Here is a 17,189-nt window from a genome sequence, read left to right as displayed (position 1 = left end):
TATAATCTGGTGTTTCAGTCTTTTAGCTTCCCAAAGTGGATAAATTAAAAAAAAGAAGCCCACAAACATAATTTATATCAGTTTTCAGTGTAATCTTTCTTGGGAGGCTGCGATTGCATCCCAAATGTTTGGCTAATTGCTCTGACTGACACACAGTATTAACACGTGCCATATAACAGCTGCTCTGATGCTGTTGGCCAGTTGGTCACACAGCCAAACGCTTCTTCGATCAATGAGTCATTCATGGATCTATTCAGTCATTAAATCATGCAGCCAGTCGAGCAGTCACATTCATTCATGCATTTGGTCGACTGGTTAGTCAGCAAACCAACCAAGGCAGCAGATTGAAACAATGTTGATACAGACGCAGATGGGGTTGTGGCTCATTCAGGCTCACAGCCCACCTGGAGCTGCTGGCTGCCAGCTGACCTCTTGATGTTTCTATCCTCCCCTGGCCATGTGCCGCCACTGATTCAGCCTGGACAAGCCACAGCTGAAATACCTTACCCTCTCTCTTTTTCTATTTGGGTTACAAAAAAAAAAAAGTAGAGGAAAGATTACGGAGGGTAGCTCAGGTGCATTTCACAAAGACTGTTTGTGCTCCACATGTGTTTTTTGTGTCTGGGTTTTATGGACTGGGTTTTACTGGTCGGGCCCTTCATCATGTTGATCTCCAGGGAACCCAGTAATTCCCTCAGGCTCGTGCACTTAGAGAGAGGGAAATTAAAACAGAAACCTGGCGCAAAGGTGGAGGAGAGAGTAGACAACTTTGCTTTCATAACCAGAAAGAAACAGCAACTGGCATGCAAAGTAGAATTTATACCCTGAATGCATCAGCTATAAAAGCACCACTATTGGAATACAGCCCTTAGCATCCCATTTACTACACCGTGCTCTTTGGAAGCAATAATGTGACCACAATGGGGGTCGCAGAGGTAGAGGACTAGCGGGAAGAAAACAGTGGTGTAACAAAGCGGTACGGTTGAGCGGAGGAGAATAATTCCTTCTCACCGGGAGATTCTTTGAAGTCAGAAAAAGAGGGAATGTGAGGGTAAAAAATGGGGGGTGCCCCCCACCTCTTTCCTCTATCCTCTCCCCTTCCTTCCTTCCTTCCCTCCTCCTTATTTCTCACTTTAACTCATTTTACTCCTTTCCTCTCAAGATTCATCTATCTCCCTCACTTCGGCTCTTATCTTTGCCAGAATTTCCATCCCCTCGCCCTATATCTTCTTCCTCCCCTTCTTCCTCCTCCTCCTCCTTCTTTCATTCCCTCCTTCTCCCCTCCTCTCCCCCTGCAGAGGGTCAGTTAAATGTCAATGTATTGTGCTTGGTGACACGGCTGACAAGAATGGTGTGTGATAATGAGTCAGCTTCGGGAAAAGAAAAGGAGGGAGGCAGTAAGACGTATCGCTTTCTGTCAACTTACCACTTTCTTTCTGTCTGGAGAGTCTCAATACCTCTCTGCATTTCAATTTCAGCATTTTTCAGCAATTAATTCTCTGCCTCTGAGGTTTTTGCCATTATCGCCTTGTAACTTTCGAGGCCTCATATTCTAAGTAACTAATCTGGAAGTGGCACACAGATGAGAGCTGGTATAGGTCGTCATACTAAGATGGTTGAGCAGTCACTATTTCTTCCTGTTACAACTTTTCTCTTTGCTCCGATCCTGGCCCTCTTTGTCTCCATCCTGCATAAATACAGAGTTATTATTGTCCATATTGGTTTAAATGATTTACTCATAAGTTCATCTCTATTAACAGATCTGCATATGAATGCAGAATCTGTAAGAAAATGACAATATTTAATTGTCTAATCTCTGAACCCATCGGTTATCATTCCCTTATTTATTAGCTTTTGTTTAGTCTACTCACATATGGAGATATCTGTTTATGAATGTTAAGTCTTGTCCCAGATATCCGGATATCAGCTGGCTTCACAGGAAACATCGAAACTTCAGCCCATCAGACAACAGCCGGCGGATTCCAAGATTGCTCATAAGTTAAAGCTGCATCAATCTCTGATAAGTAATAAGTAATTTCTAGGGGCTACCCTGCAGAGACACTATAGTTATGAGCAGTCCCGATTCAGGATAACTTTACTGTCCATCACAATGTGACAGAAATGTGTCATTACTCACACTATTTTAACACATAGTTCAGAGCATGGGTGGTCCCACCGCTTCTCACCAATGTTGACAAATTGGCAGCATTCCTCGCTGAAATTAAGGTAGCAATTACTGTCAACACACAGTGTAGCTCGTAATAGCTTCTTATTATCAGGGAGGCAGCAAGACTTAAGGCCATCTTCAGATACTACACCAGGAAAAAAGAAAAAAAACTTTCACCTCTTTCTTAATCAACTTTATGTAATTATGGCATCGTTAATTAGATGAGTGATTAGTGTCTTTACGACACTATTTGTTCTTTCAATCACCCTACCGACAATAAATAACCACATCTTGGCAATGTATTCCAGCATCTTCAAATCTTTCTCCCCATTGGTTCTCTCATAAACGGGGATTTATTAGGATGGGAACAAATAAATTATGACTTCAGCTCAACCTGCAGGTACACGCCCCGACATCACACAGCTATTTAGCCGACCCCCAAAGAGACAAATTTTTAATAGCCCCATGAATTACTGTCAGCAGATCACATCAGTCAATCAGAATACTACAGAATATTTCAACTCTTTCAAAAAGAAAATGAAGGTTATTGAAGTTTCGGGTTGTGTTATGACACGTTTTGACGCTTTCAAGAAGATGAGGAATGAGAGGAGGAGCCAGGTCACTATAACACGACTGAGGACCACAGTCTCTACTAGGTGTGTGTGTGTGTGCGTGTGTGTGTGTGTGTGTGTGTGTGTGTGTGCGTGAATACTGCTGACAAGACAACGGGGATGTGCATGTTTGTCTTAGGCGCCTCAGTTATTTCTGCGGGGCAATTTGCTCAGTTTTATGTACCTGTTTTGAGTGTGTGTTTGGAGCTGAGTACACACTGCATGTACGCACACAGGCATGCACACACACACACGCACACACACACACTTTGAGGCAGTGCTCAGTCTCAATCAGTGAGGATGTTTCTTGGTTTTGCTTGCAGGTGAAGTCATTCCTGCGGTGGAGGCTGGAATGGTCTATGTTCTAGTAAGGCACAAACAAGTGTGTGTGTTGGAGAGAGTGTGGGGGTTCTCTATTGATCCTGCATCTGTGCTAGTTAACCAGATGTGGTTTAATCCAGGTGGGAGGTCTACAGATTTCCAGAAAAAAGAGGGAATGATACTGACAAGAAAATTGTGTGTGTGTCAGTGAGAAACCAGCTGTTATCCACACCAGTAATGACAAAGCTATTTAGTCAGGGATGGTTTCAGTGTATCTACAGTGTAACTATGGTAATTATAACTTCTGGCTGAAGTATTGAACATTAAACAAATAACTTTCGCAGTCTTCACAAGGTTTACGGATCCTTTCACAAGACTATAAAAGAATACAAAGATTAGATTATTTGTTTGTGCGCTTGACGGAGAGTATTTGCGTGCATTTCAGGACGGGTCCACTTACGCAATGCCAGAGGTATGCCAGTGTGTGATGCCTGCCCATGGCTGCTGTCATCGCTTTAATAATAATAATAGGCCATTTCCACTTTATCAGCCCTGCAGCTTTCTGGACCCTGACTGAGTGACTACAGACGCCAGGTATGGATGGGAATAAAAAGCTGACAGTTTATGTGTGTAAATGTGCCGTAAAGCGAGTTCCCCTGAAGCCAAACCACAGCAACTAACCACAGCTCTCCTTTCTCATTTTATGGATACACCACTGACAGGCCTTGACTCATATGAGTGTGTCCTCAGCACATTCAGTAACACACAGACGGTCTTGGTATGTAAATGAGGTAAGTTTGTTTCAAGATGCCTTCACTGACCTTGAAACACACCTTAGAGAGTAAATACTAGAACCAAGAAACACGCAACACAAGTCACAGGAAACCTATTCATTTCCTATAGAACTGAACAATCAGGGACTGATTGGATATTTAACAAGCTAGACAATGTAGAAAACTACATTTTCACAGTCACTGACAGCCAATCAGGTCAGCCTGAGTTCTGACAGTATGACAGTAAACTCAACCACTCATCAAATCACAGCTAGTCATTTTTACACCAAAGTTTTTGCACAGATTAAATAACCAAGATATAAGATGTTATTTTGTGCATTTTGGGGTGGATTTTATCTCCTTCGGACAGTGCTAGGTTAGCTGGTCCCTCTGCATTGTATTCGTCAAGCTAAGCTTTCTATCTGCTGCCTGTAGATTCATATTTAGGTTTTTTTTTTTACATTTTTACTTAAAAATGTGATAGATTACAAATCTATCATTTAACTAATTGTTCCAGCTCCACAGTACAGCATGTATACATGCACAGGTGTGTGTATATGTGAATGTGTTCAAGAGCAGCAGTATGCAGCAGTATGCCAGGAATCGATAGCCAGCTGTCGGCTCGAACCCTCAGTAAAGAAACTGCAGGCACTGGACTCTGGAGCTGAACCAACTCATTCCTCACATCACACACATGCTTGAACTTGGAGGGGCTTCTCCTGGGTCCCATGGTATCACAGCTCTAGCCTCCACCCAGTCCTGACAAACATGTGGTGTCAGATATATGGCTGAGGACTGAAAAGTGCTCCAAACACCATCCACTGAATACCTGAACCCAGCCTTATGCAAGCATGAGGCGGCCGGCATCTACAGTATGTCATATACATGATCCGGGGAGGGGGGGTCCTGGGAAAAACATGAGCACCAAGAGCTCACATCACAGACTTTACTGAAAGTTTGTGAAATAAGCTGTGAGTTGTGAAATGGGACCTTTGAAACTATAGATTTATCTAATTTTGGATACCTATTAGCTATTTTTATTTGTAGTCCACATAAAAAAACACATTACGATCATGCTACCCCACTGACTACACCGAGAAGGAACAGGTAAAAACTATGTTAGTTAAAACAGAAATTTTCAGAGTCACAAAACCGTCCTGTAGTAAAATAATGGGATTAAAAGCTGTCATCCTCACACTGATCCCCTCCACCATTGAAACATTTAAGCCCATATTGAAATGCCTTGACCTGTGAGCCCATTATAACCGTGTGACTCTTCACACGTTGAGACAATCACTTCACACATACAACACAAAGCTGCTGGCTGCGGTCGGAGCAGGCTGTATAAAGGACATCAGCATTTGAAGACACACACACTAATCCGCACTTTTTGGCATGTTAAAACTAAGCCTTTTTCCTCACTTGTGCTTTTAATGTTAAAGCAGCTCATGCCTGGAGTGGTTCGGTGGGTAAGGGTACTGTATTCTCACAGAAAGAGACAGAGAGGACAGGATTGTGTGCAGGAAGATAAAATGCAAATGACAGTCTGAGTCCTGACTGTCAGCTCTGTGAGCTCCTGTTTGTCTGAACCCTGGGTGTGGTCACCTCAGACTGAAATGTGAATTCTCTACCTGCTTTGCCTTCTGTATCCGTTATTATCACTCACTGGGACACACACACCTATAAATCATTGTTCTGATGTGTTGTGTTAATGATTATTTGAGTCTAACCATTAACTGTTACTGAATTTAAATCGTGTGCACAGAAATTAAATCATTTGCAGCAATGAATGCTAATAACTATGTATCTGACAACCAAGTTGTTTATATGAAACAAATATCACCACTATGATCGATTGTGGCGGCAACACTTTATCCTGTTACGTCTGTATAAAGCCATAAGCAGTGTTTATGTGACAGACACAGAGAGAGAGAGAGAGCCATCAGTTTAGAAGACACATGAAACCAAGAATGTTACTTATTCCATGTCTGAAAAGGGTTTTTGTTTCTTTCCATGTTTCCCAAGAAAGACGGACATTATCCGCGACACACAGGAGGCAAGACCGAGTGACAGTCCAGATGACACTGCAGTAAGAGGAGGTTTACTCAGATAATACCTGCATTTAGAGCCCCTGAGCCCTCTACTTTGTCTGTGTGACCCCCCCGGGGGCCAAAGGTGAAGCAACCATATCCAAAGGTTGTGACCCCTGAACCCGAACTGCCTCCTCGGGTGATTTTTCCTGACAGAAAGCAGACGTTTAACGTACGCTCAGTTTAAAGCTGCAAGATTATGACGCTAAAATGCAACTTTGTCAAGATCCTAAAGGCTAAAAGAGGACAAATGCTACACAGTCACTGCAATAACTTTATCTCCATCTTGCCTTGCTGCATTGACTGGCAGCTGCAGTTCATCTACAAGCATTAAGCAGTGTAATGGGTCTATTAAGAACCGACAGCTACATTATCGACTCAGCTACATCAACGAGGGGATATATTTTAGCGGCTCCTGAGCAGAGTGTAGGGTGAATGCTCAGCAGCTCGTCGGCATGCTGTCAGGGACGTCTGTGGTCAGACAGCGAGGAGTGCCGGCATCAGGCTCCAACAGCTTTCAGGGAGGGTGAGGAGTTGGCGAATTGCCTGGACTAACGCACAAGTATTAGACAACATCCCACTTTGTTGCAGTGCATCAGTATTGACACTTTGAAGAAGAGGGAGGCAAACAAGTCAAGTGGATGTCTCTGAGGTCACAGGAGGTTCGTTTTCTAAAGCAGGTGGCATCTTTAGTCCACATTTAGGCTTCCACATTCAGCCAGAAGGTTTCCTCCTCACATTATCTGTCACTTATCAGACACGAGGGATGAGTAGGAGCTGATTCTTCACATTTACTTGATCCAAGCACAGTTTTTGATCACTGACTCATGCACACAAACACAGACGAACAGCTCCTCACTTTAACCCAGGATGTAATTTAATAAGGCGCCGCTGAAGGCAGACAGCAGCACGTATGTCATTTTTAAACATCACATGGGACAAACAGGGACACAGAGGGGCATTGTGGGTCCTGACTTGGCTCCACAGCCGAGGTGTCAGGAGTGCGGCTAAACATCGTACGGTGATGAAGATAAGGAAGGCATCACTTCCACTTTTCCACCATACCAACCACAAGTACCACAACTTGCTGCACTAAGTTAATTAGCAAACCTTATTCCAGGAATTTGCTATCAGCTCAATACGATGGGCCTTAGACACACACACACCGAAACTGAAGAGCACACATTCATATTAGCAGTGAAAGTGCAACCTAAACACAGTTAGAACGCGATCAGACAATAAGTTGCATGCGTCGTGCAAAAATCTGCTTTGTATGTGCTTCATAAAAAGATTTATCTTAATGTGACTACGAGCCCCAAACAAACTTTCACTGGAAACTTTAAGTTGCGCTGCGTCAAAGCAGTTCTTAAAGGATAAAGTAGCTTTTACTTTGATACACATGTAACTGAAGACATTTTGGGAGGGTGAGGCCCTTTTTGTGTGCAGTATAAAAGGTGGAAGAGATCTTTGTGTGAAACTTGGCCTTAACACTCCAGGGGAAGAGGTCGGCCGCTGCGCAGTCCACAGCCTGAGTGTGATCTGGATCGTGAGTGACAGACAGAAGGGATACTGTACCTGTGTGTGCATGTGCGAGTGCACATACATGCAGGTTATGGATGTGTTTTTGTGTGCATGTGTGTGAGTCACCCCATCCAAAATGTAACATAGGACCTCAGTTCAAAGACGCATCATGACACCCTATCAAAAGGCAGAGCAAACCCAATACACCTTGGAGCTCCCTCTGTCTACATGTGTATCTGTATCTCCCTCTCTGCTAAAAGAAGAGGCCTGGAGGGACGGAGAAAACACACAAAGCTTCAATCCGCACGTCTTAGTCTGTTCCTTTGAAATGCTTACAGAGGCCTAAGCCGCTCCGCCGGTAGGAGCCAAGTGTGACCCAGGGTGTGGTGTATGCTTTGCCTGCTAACACTGTGATGCTCAGTGAGCTCTTACATGTGTGTGTTAACACACATTCAAGTGCATATTGGGTGCATGTGTATTTTCCCTTAAACCTTAAACAAGAGAGAAGAGCTGTCAGAGCAGAACAGTAGCTGTCAGAAGGTTGTAAGGTGACACCAATGATAACAGCAGTCATCTGTGACAGACACATTGGAGTGAAACGGGTGTAGGGGTATTCCCAAAATCAGCTTTGCCTCTCAGTCAGGGTTCAAATCCCCTCATGACAGTAAACATCCAGGCCACTGATGTGCCCCTGAGTGAGACATCAAATCCTTCAGAGCTTGAACTCCCCAGAGGGAAACTTTCTTATCCACAGAGTTACAAAAATAAAAGTCAGGAAAGGCTCACCAATTTATCCCAAAGAGAACATGAATGTTTGTACAAATTTCATTGTAATACATCCAACAGCTAGTGTGGCTAAAAAATACACTACACACTAAAATTACCCTCACCCTAAAAATATGGAGAACACACAGCAATTTACCCGTTGAGGAAAAGCTGGTCGTCAGGTAAAAACATTATAATTAAAGGCTTTGGAATTAGACTGCTAGCATGGCTGTCCATCATGCTGCCAGCCACTTCAGGAAAAGAAACCATAGATGCATCAATCTATGCACGTTAGTAGAAAAGATAACATTTCTGGGAAGTCGAGGGCTGCCTGACAGAGTAAGACACAGCGAGCAACAACAATTTGAGAGCAAAGCGTGCATCAACAAGTCCCCCCACACAAGCTATTAACTCTCAAGAGTACACCTGTCACCAGCTCCTTTCCTGGCTGAGGGGGAAATGACTAAAGCCGACACCTCTGTGAACAAAATCTGGCATCAAGTCTTTCTGTGGAGGCCAAATTCAACAGTCACAGAGGTTCGGTGTTAAAGCCCCAATCGAGCGGTTTTTAAGGAACAGCAATTATGGGACGGTGTCAGTTTTCATGAAAGGTGTCGATAGAAATGTTTTCATCCAAACTCAAAAAGCTCTTGTCGTCTATTTTAATCATACTTATTTTCAAGATCATAGTGTCATTTCTTGTTTTGAGATCTACGTTGGTCAGTTTTAGGATATTCTTCTGGAAGGATTTCTGCAGAAGGGCACCTTGTTGTTTAGCTCCAGATTAAGCAACGGGACTTAAACGCTGAACAGATATTGGTCTGTTTGTGCCAGCAAACTCAATCCATTTAAGCCGTTTGACATTTCATCCTAATACCTGCATTGTCAGTGCCAATGCCAAGTCTTAATAGCTCTGAGGATCGTAGCTGAATACATCACATGCAGGACTATTACACAGGGAGCAAGGGTTGTACTTTGGCTAATGGCTAAGATGTGAAGTCACAGTGCGTGGCAGAAGAAATAACGCCGGGCCGGATTAGAACAGAGGTGGCAGAGTACAACCTGAACACGGTGCTTGACCTGTTGAACGGGAAATGGGTTGTGATGACCTGGAGGTCGGGATTTATAAATGAAACCGGTTCAGAGGTCAGGTTTGCACAGAAAGAAAAGCTACAATTTCATCATCAGTCTCAAAGTAATGTTTTGACATTTTGGGCCATACTCAAACTAACACTGCTCTCATATTTGTACACTAAATATGAAAGACACAAAGACTGGAAACAGGGTGAAACAGCTAGTCTAGCCTCTCCAAAGGTGACTGAATCTGCCTACCAGCACCTCAGAGGATCACTAATTCAATTTAAATAAATCTCATTTACTTAATCAGTACAAAAGCCAAAGTGTAAAAACAAGTTGCTGTTTTATGAAAGGTTTGGGACAGACTATTTTTTGGGCAGGCGCAGTGACTTCCCAGTCTCCCTTGACTTTTCATTTCATTCATACAAAATGTAAGATACTAGTTTTGCTGTCAAAACAAAAGGCGCCTTAAATCTCTCAGTACTCTAACAGCTACTGATTCTTTCTGCCGTGGACCTGGTGCTCATCTTTCATCTTCCTAATCTGTGTTTTGTTTTTTTAAACACAGTTAACTTGCCTCAGCTCCTCAGGCGGGTTAATTATCATTGTCAGGACCCTCGTGATGAAAATTTGGCTTCTTCTTGCCTTCAGTCTAGACTGAGAAACAGCCTGCACACCTCAGGGTAAAGTCTGGCTTCTAGGAGTTAAGAGCTCAACAATGTATGTATGTTATTCTAAAGTAACATTAAGAGAGAAACATTAAAACTGAATCTAAAACTAAGGCTATGTGTATTTACAATTCAACTGAAAGAGTCTGCGTGTCCTTGGATTATTCCAGTATGTGGTTATGTTATGTGTGTTTTTATATGTTTTGTTTGCTACAACCAGCAATGAGTCGTCTTACAATATAAAATTAAATAAAAAGCACTCAGATGAAAAAGTTAAAATTCTGTTTTTAACTCTGTTGTATGATGTGTTGTTGTGTAATTGGCCTCAAATTTGAATGAAGTCACATGATTTTGGTTCCCATGTACATCAGATATCACGTGATACAGCATAAAATCAGTAAAAAAAAAAAAAAATCTGACCTCATGACACGTGTCCTGCACAGTTATTTGAATGCTCAGATCTAAAAGTAGATGTCATGTCATGGAGGAAGCTTAGAAACAAATAAGACAATCAGGTACGAACACGATGAACATGTCTTTTGTGATTGTTGCTCTGCAAACACATCTTTAGACTTCTTGCAAGTTCAGACAGGTACCCTAAAATACATCCCACAAAATCTCATCAGATATGAGTCACGCTGCCCATGAGACAACCAGGGGAGGAAGACTCCAACTGTCTCCCTATCATCTCCTCTTTCCCCTCTTCCTCACACATCATTCACCCTGGCTAGATACTGTACACATACACCCCCAGCCCCCACCGCCACTTAACATTCCTACAGCTGGTCATCGCACGTCATGACGCATGTAATGTCACACTCGTGAGCCGGTGGCGAGCCGCGATGCCCTCCCTGCCTCCTCGCCGAGAGAGACAAAGGTGAGTATTGTGTCGTCTGAGTGAGAGAGACTGAAAAAGAATGAGACTGCGAGAGGTGTGTCAGGTTACAATCAAATACGACCTCTCCACCACCTCCACCGCCAACCAAAACCTGCTGGAGTTTGAGTGGTGAAATCACTGTCCTGCTGCATGTAAACGAGAGATTACCCTGCGAGTGTATGTGACAGAGAGGGAAAGGGGGGGTGGGGTGTCATCTGTGTGGCAAACCAGATGAAGGCCTTTGTCACTAAACACACACACACACACACATTAAAAAGACAATTTTACACTACAAAAAGTTGCCAAAAAGCCTACGTATGATCACACACCACAAAGAAAAAACCCCTCTACTTTACCCCTTTATCTTTTTCAACCCGGACCCAAAACATATTGTTTGCAAACAAACAAAGTCCTCACTGCAAACACACTTGCAGCCAGCAACAGAAACGTGTACGATGCTTAGAGAGATTTCCTGCTGGAGTCACTGTTCTCGAGAAAGCAGCACACAGATTCAGAGTGTGGGCGGAAAGAAAGCTCAGATTTGGAAGATACAGACAAACATCTTTTAACATCTTTCAACTCAAACATTTTTCCCACAAGGCAGAGGGAGCAGTTTGCCTTCTCATCGCAGGCAGTGACGGCATCAGCTGACAGACTTGGATCCCTAACATCCCCTCCTCTCTATAGCTTGTAATTGAGTGTTCAGACACCGGTGGAGTCGAACGGTGACCAGTCCTGATCCACTGGTATTTACACTTCAAACTGTAGCCTACGGCCTGGAGGCACACACACACACACACACACACAGAGCCAAACGTTAAACCCCACTGTCGGCGTACAAGATTAAGCATGAATGTGATTCCTTTCTCACTCATTGAACACACACACACACAGAGACATGGAGACACGAAGACTGTTATTACACCTGCATGTGTCTTCCTCTCTACTCTCACCTTCAGGACAAGGGAGCATCATCTAATTCATTTAAGTTTTCACGGCTGATATGAAAGTCGCTACAAACATTTTGTTCTATACGTTTGTTTGCCGACATACATTTCAGACGTACCACTTCACATTATCCTTTTTGTTTAACCTTAAATAAATAAATTCACCAGCAAATGTTAGGCTACAAATTCCTTTTCAGCAGTACAAACTACAAGTGGACACATTTTATGGATGCAAATAAATGCAGGATAAACAGTTTCCATTAGGTTTGACTTGAGACTAAGTGCCACTAGCATGGGTAAAAAACATACTTGGCACCAGGCAGGTATACACACATAGGCACGGACGCAAAAACATGGGCAGGACTGAAGAGAGGCACACAGGCAGACAGGCATGCAGACAGATAGATAGAGAAAGCGAGACGGGCAGTAATCTAATAAGTTTCTGTAGCCACTCAGGACAGATTTAGCTTTGAAAGCCACGTGGCAGAAGAGCCAACACTCTCCAAGCTGATGGTCGAGCCATAGGTGGATTCTTAAGAAACAAACAGTGACAAAGGAAGACATGAGGGGAGACAATAAAGCCGAGAACGAGAGGAAAGAATGAGGAGGAAGGACACAGGAGGGAATGTGGCGAGAGGCGATGTTTAAAGCCAGGAGTGTGTGATATCTTAGGAATGAATGGGATCTCTCAATATCAGTTACTGTGAGAGCCAAGCCTGGGAATGGCAGCATATCACACACACACACACTGCAGGAAAACACACAACCTGCTGCAGGCAGGACTGAAGCGCACAGGCTCCATCCATGCAGATTTCAGCTATTTGAAATGACAAATGAATTTTAGCCTCACATCTACTCATTGCCACATACACAACACTGCCTCCCTTTCTGTCCCATCCATCAGGTTGGGAGGTCAGAAGTCATGTGTAGAGCAGCACAGGGTCACTTCTCACTGCTGAGTGTGTGTTTAAAACCCCATGTCCTGCTTTGATCTCACAGGTGAGAGGTCACCACTGATCACTGTGCGTCGCTGCCACACCTCGCCCCTGTGAGGAGTCATCACACGCACAACAGCTACCTGGAAAAGATGGAAAGATGGGAACAGAAGCCCCAAAGGAAGATATTTGTCCCTTGACTCACCCAAGGAGTCATTTATCTTTCCCAGTACGAGTTCTCGTGTTCTCTGTGACACATGTGAAGCAATATTTCGTGGCCAAATAATGATTTGAAACCAAAAGAATGCCAAGAACAAGGGATGGAGACAGACCAGAAGAAGATTTCTTCCTCTTGGTTCAAGAGAATGAATGAAAAACCACAAAATTCATACAGGGAGCAACACGTCACACCCAATATTCTACAGCGCATTGCACAAGAGTAATAGTGCCTCATAGCAAGTGGACAATCAAATTTTTCTTTCCTTATGTATCATAAAGTGGTGCTTTCCACAGGAATGTTTTAAGTGGCCCGACTGTGGAAGTTCAGTGAGTTTCTTTGCAGATTGTATTTTATCTCAGCCGGGATTTTAAATAAGCACAAAGCTCTTGTGTCACAGTGGAAATCTAATTATGTATATTGAGAAAGGGAGTGAGAGAGAGCAAAGAAAGTGTTTATTAGAGGGGGTGGGCGGACGAGAACAGAAATGTTAAAAAGCTGAGCTATGCAACTCCTTCAACAGGATTAAGGGCCAAACCAAAGGCATGGAAGCTCAGCAAAAGCCCCATGGGGGAAAAAGAGGGGGAGGACAGGGAGGAAGGGGGGAGGTGGGTACGTGTATGGGTGCGTGTAGTGGCATGTCACCCTGCTCACCAAGGGTTAGGAAAAAGATCAGAGCGAGGGTGGAAAAAGACGATTTAACATCAATCATTCCTAATCGTTTAAGTAACAATCTGCGATGCTGCGTCGCTCAATGATATAACGCAACTCCACCTATAGCCAGTCCATGCAAGCCTTAGCTTCTGCTGCTGTAAACCCCACCTATCAGGTAGATGGAGAAAAAAAAACACCAGTGCGCATTATGTCATTCTTTTGCATATCAGGAAGCAGCAATTTGATTGGAGCAAATCGAAGAAGGTGTTGGATACATGGACAAAACACTACTGATCAGCGCCACCTGCCTGCGCACCACTGGCTAATGAAACAATCTTCTCTGTGTCACATGTAGCTGACTGTCCTTTTTTAGCTCCAAGAGCATCACTTTGGCGATGAATGTTTGTGCGGTTCAGCTCAGATTGGCTCCTTGAGATCAATTTAGATTTCTGTCAAGACAAATGTTCCAAAAAGGTCAAAAGTTCAATCTGTAACGATCAAAATCAAGCCCTCCTTTTCATCACCACTTTAGGAAATCACAAATTATCTAGATTGCCGACAGTGGAGGCACTTTAACAACACAAGCTGTCCAAATGCTAGTAAATCTTGTCTTTTGATGGCGGGTCCGACGGTCACTTCTGGCAAGCAACCAGCTGGTTTGAGAGTCTTATTCAGCAGTAACTACGGTAACAAACTGGGGAAATTGGGATTGGACTGTTTCCTGTGAACCACTGCTGGCTTGCTTTGATTTTTAAGACCTCACAGATCTGCGACTGACTGGACAGGGCTCAGTGACGTACCAAACGTCTACACCTGTTTTATAGAGTAAAATCAAGCCAGGATGGAGGCGTACTACACTGAAACACTGTGCAGCTCTGCCTTTGTGACAGAAATTGACAGATACTCATCTTTTAGAAAACAGAATGAAAACCCCAAAAGGTTTTAAGTGAAATCTGACAAGCTCGGATAAGATCTCTTACAATGAGAACACCTAGCCCTTAGCTATCGAACCAGGGAGCTACGGCCACACACACACACACACAAGTACAGGGGTAGAGAACTAGGACAGATAGATCAGTGTTGTGGCTACCAGAGTGTGTTAAGCGAGTGTATCTCAGGAGAGTTATCAGGGCTTTCTTGTGTATCAGCAGAAGGGTAGAGAGAGACATTCTCAGGCCTTCTGTTGCCACAATAAAAGCACCTGTGAACATCTTTCACTGATTCAAAGAGGAGTCTTGACCAGGAGGATCCAAGGAGAAAAATGTGTCACTCTTTTGTGACAGATGGCAACCTCGTCATCTCTATTTCACCGTGGGTCGTCTGGAGCCTGAACAAATCTGTGCTCACTTTCATACATCCACCGGCTTTTGTTCAATTGACCAGGCATAATAATGAGGGTAAAGCAGGCAAGACAGAGCCCTGATAGACAGAGGATGTCAGCCCTGATGCGAGGAGGCATAATGAGCTGATAAGGATGATGTTACCCCTTTAAGAGAAAACCAACCTGAAAAGACTGGTGTGTGTGCGTCAGACTAGAGGGCAGAACGGGTCCGAATAGTTGGAGCTGATCCGAAATGATTCAATTCGAGAGAGACAGAGACACAAACGCAGTCTTGTCTCTTTGTGCTTGTTGAGGGGTCGTTCGCTCACCAATCCCCTCAGGCCTTCCTCTCCCAAGAGCCCGGGGTTGAAAGGTCAGGACATCAGATGTAATGGTTCCCTAACACTTGACATCAGAGTGAGCCACCAAAAAAGGGGGGGTTGGAGAATGCGCATCTGGTTAATTGTGCACGAACACATGCTTACTTATATTTGTGTGTGTGTGGGCACATGGCTACATGTAATGAAGAGGTCCAGCCCCCTTTGGGACTATCATTAGGTCACTGTTGTCAAGGATACCACAAGAGCTGTCAGCAGTTATTGACAAACATGAGTGCAATGGCAAAGAATGGGGGCTGTAAGGCCTGTAACTATTGTCATGCTCTGCGGGTCGTCTATAACGGCTATAAAACACTTAGAAAAGGACAGTCTGTCTTTTGTCCAAGACAAAGACAAGGCACAAGTCCTTTAGCAAAAACACTGTTAGAGAAAACATGTGGGGAGGCCTTCCACTGACTGGTAAACCACAGCGTGTAACATTAACTCGTGTCAGTGCAGGTTTCAGTCCAGCTAAAGGACTACGATATTACCCTAACACTGCCCAAAGGAGGGGGAATGCCGCTAAAAGATAAAGAAATATATTGAAGTTGACAGCAAAAAGGGACTCTCTTGTGTGCAAAAAGTTGTGAGCATTGTTTGCTGTTAATGATCTGGAGCTCACAGTTCAGATAATCACAGAGATGATTCAGCTGATGGTCTGGGAACGTATGTTTCCCTGGTCCACAGCAGCTTATTTCTATTCCTTCAGCATGTGTGATATATGCTGGCATTGCTTTGCGTGGGGAGATGATAGGGTGACACAGAGTGATAGCGAGCTGACGAGATCTAGCTATGTTGGGCTGTTTGCCCATTTCAGGGCTTAATGTGTTTTGGGAGAACAACCAACAGAGAGAGAGAGAGTGTGAGAATATAGGAAAGAATAAAAGACAGAAGGTTGAGCAACCAGCTGTCAATAGGTGACAGGTTAGTTATTCAGTCAGGGTATTAGATTTATCCTGCCGGTCCAACTGCCTGATTAATGTCACAGAGCTTTCTTGCAAAGTGTGTGAACTTACATGCACTGTAGCCGTTACCCTGCCAGTTTAGGTGTGAATGTCCAAGTGTTTACATTTGTTTAATCTTTAACTTGAAAGAACAAAGTCTGCTTCTGTAGAGGAAAAAAGGCAACTTAACACAAATTCTTTCTGCATGACCTTGTAATACGAACACACAAGCCTCGAGATCCACACCCCTGCTACAGAAATCTCAGTTTATCCCCCAAAACCAGACTCTGGATCTGTTTCGTTCAAAACCGAGGCAGCTCCAAGTGTGAAAAACGTGTAAAAACAATGCAAAGCAAGGAGAGCTACTCCGGTGAAAATCTGGGAGACATCTTGCCGCAAGATGTTCACAAATCTCCTGCAGCGCACCTACACAAGGCCAAAAACCTTCAGCCTCAGCACTTCAAAGAGTGCAGCCTATGCTCTAAGTGAGGGGAATCATGTGTGTGTGCATGTGCCTGCACTTAACGCTTGTGTGTGTTCACACTTTTGACAGAAACCCACATACCTGCAACAACAAAGCAGCTTGGTTATGAGGGTGCCTGCTAATAGCACCTTTTCATTACCTCAACCAACCACTTGCACACAATACACTTATCACCCAAATGGCACAAAAGCAGCACAACCGGATCCTGCACAGAGCCTGCAGCAAACACTAAAAACACAATCAGCACTACAGCCAAAACCAGCCCTCTGTCTCTAGTCAACACAACGCTGTGTTAACTCTGCGGTGTGTTAACACATCACATGGAGTGACTCAAATTTCTGTCTTTAACACATTTTATCACCTGTTTTGCATATGCTGACACACAAAGTGAGAGTTTTCTCACAGGAAAAAGTGGCTTGAAACTTAAATGAAAAGAAGAA

General features: G+C 43.7%; 1 protein-coding gene across 1 annotated transcript in view; it reads right to left on the bottom strand.

Moving 5' to 3' along the window:
- The window catches only part of celsr1a (cadherin EGF LAG seven-pass G-type receptor 1a), a 78,853-nt gene that overhangs the window by 58,107 nt on the left and 3,557 nt on the right, over window positions 1–17,189 (bottom strand). The gene's annotated exons all lie outside the window — the stretch shown is intronic.

This window comes from Pempheris klunzingeri, chromosome 22, assembly GCF_042242105.1.
Source record: "Pempheris klunzingeri isolate RE-2024b chromosome 22, fPemKlu1.hap1, whole genome shotgun sequence".
Classification (NCBI taxonomy): Eukaryota; Metazoa; Chordata; class Actinopteri; order Acropomatiformes; family Pempheridae; genus Pempheris; species Pempheris klunzingeri.
The sequence above is the reverse complement of the archived record's forward strand: the minus strand, read 5'-3'. Positions and strand labels throughout refer to the sequence as shown.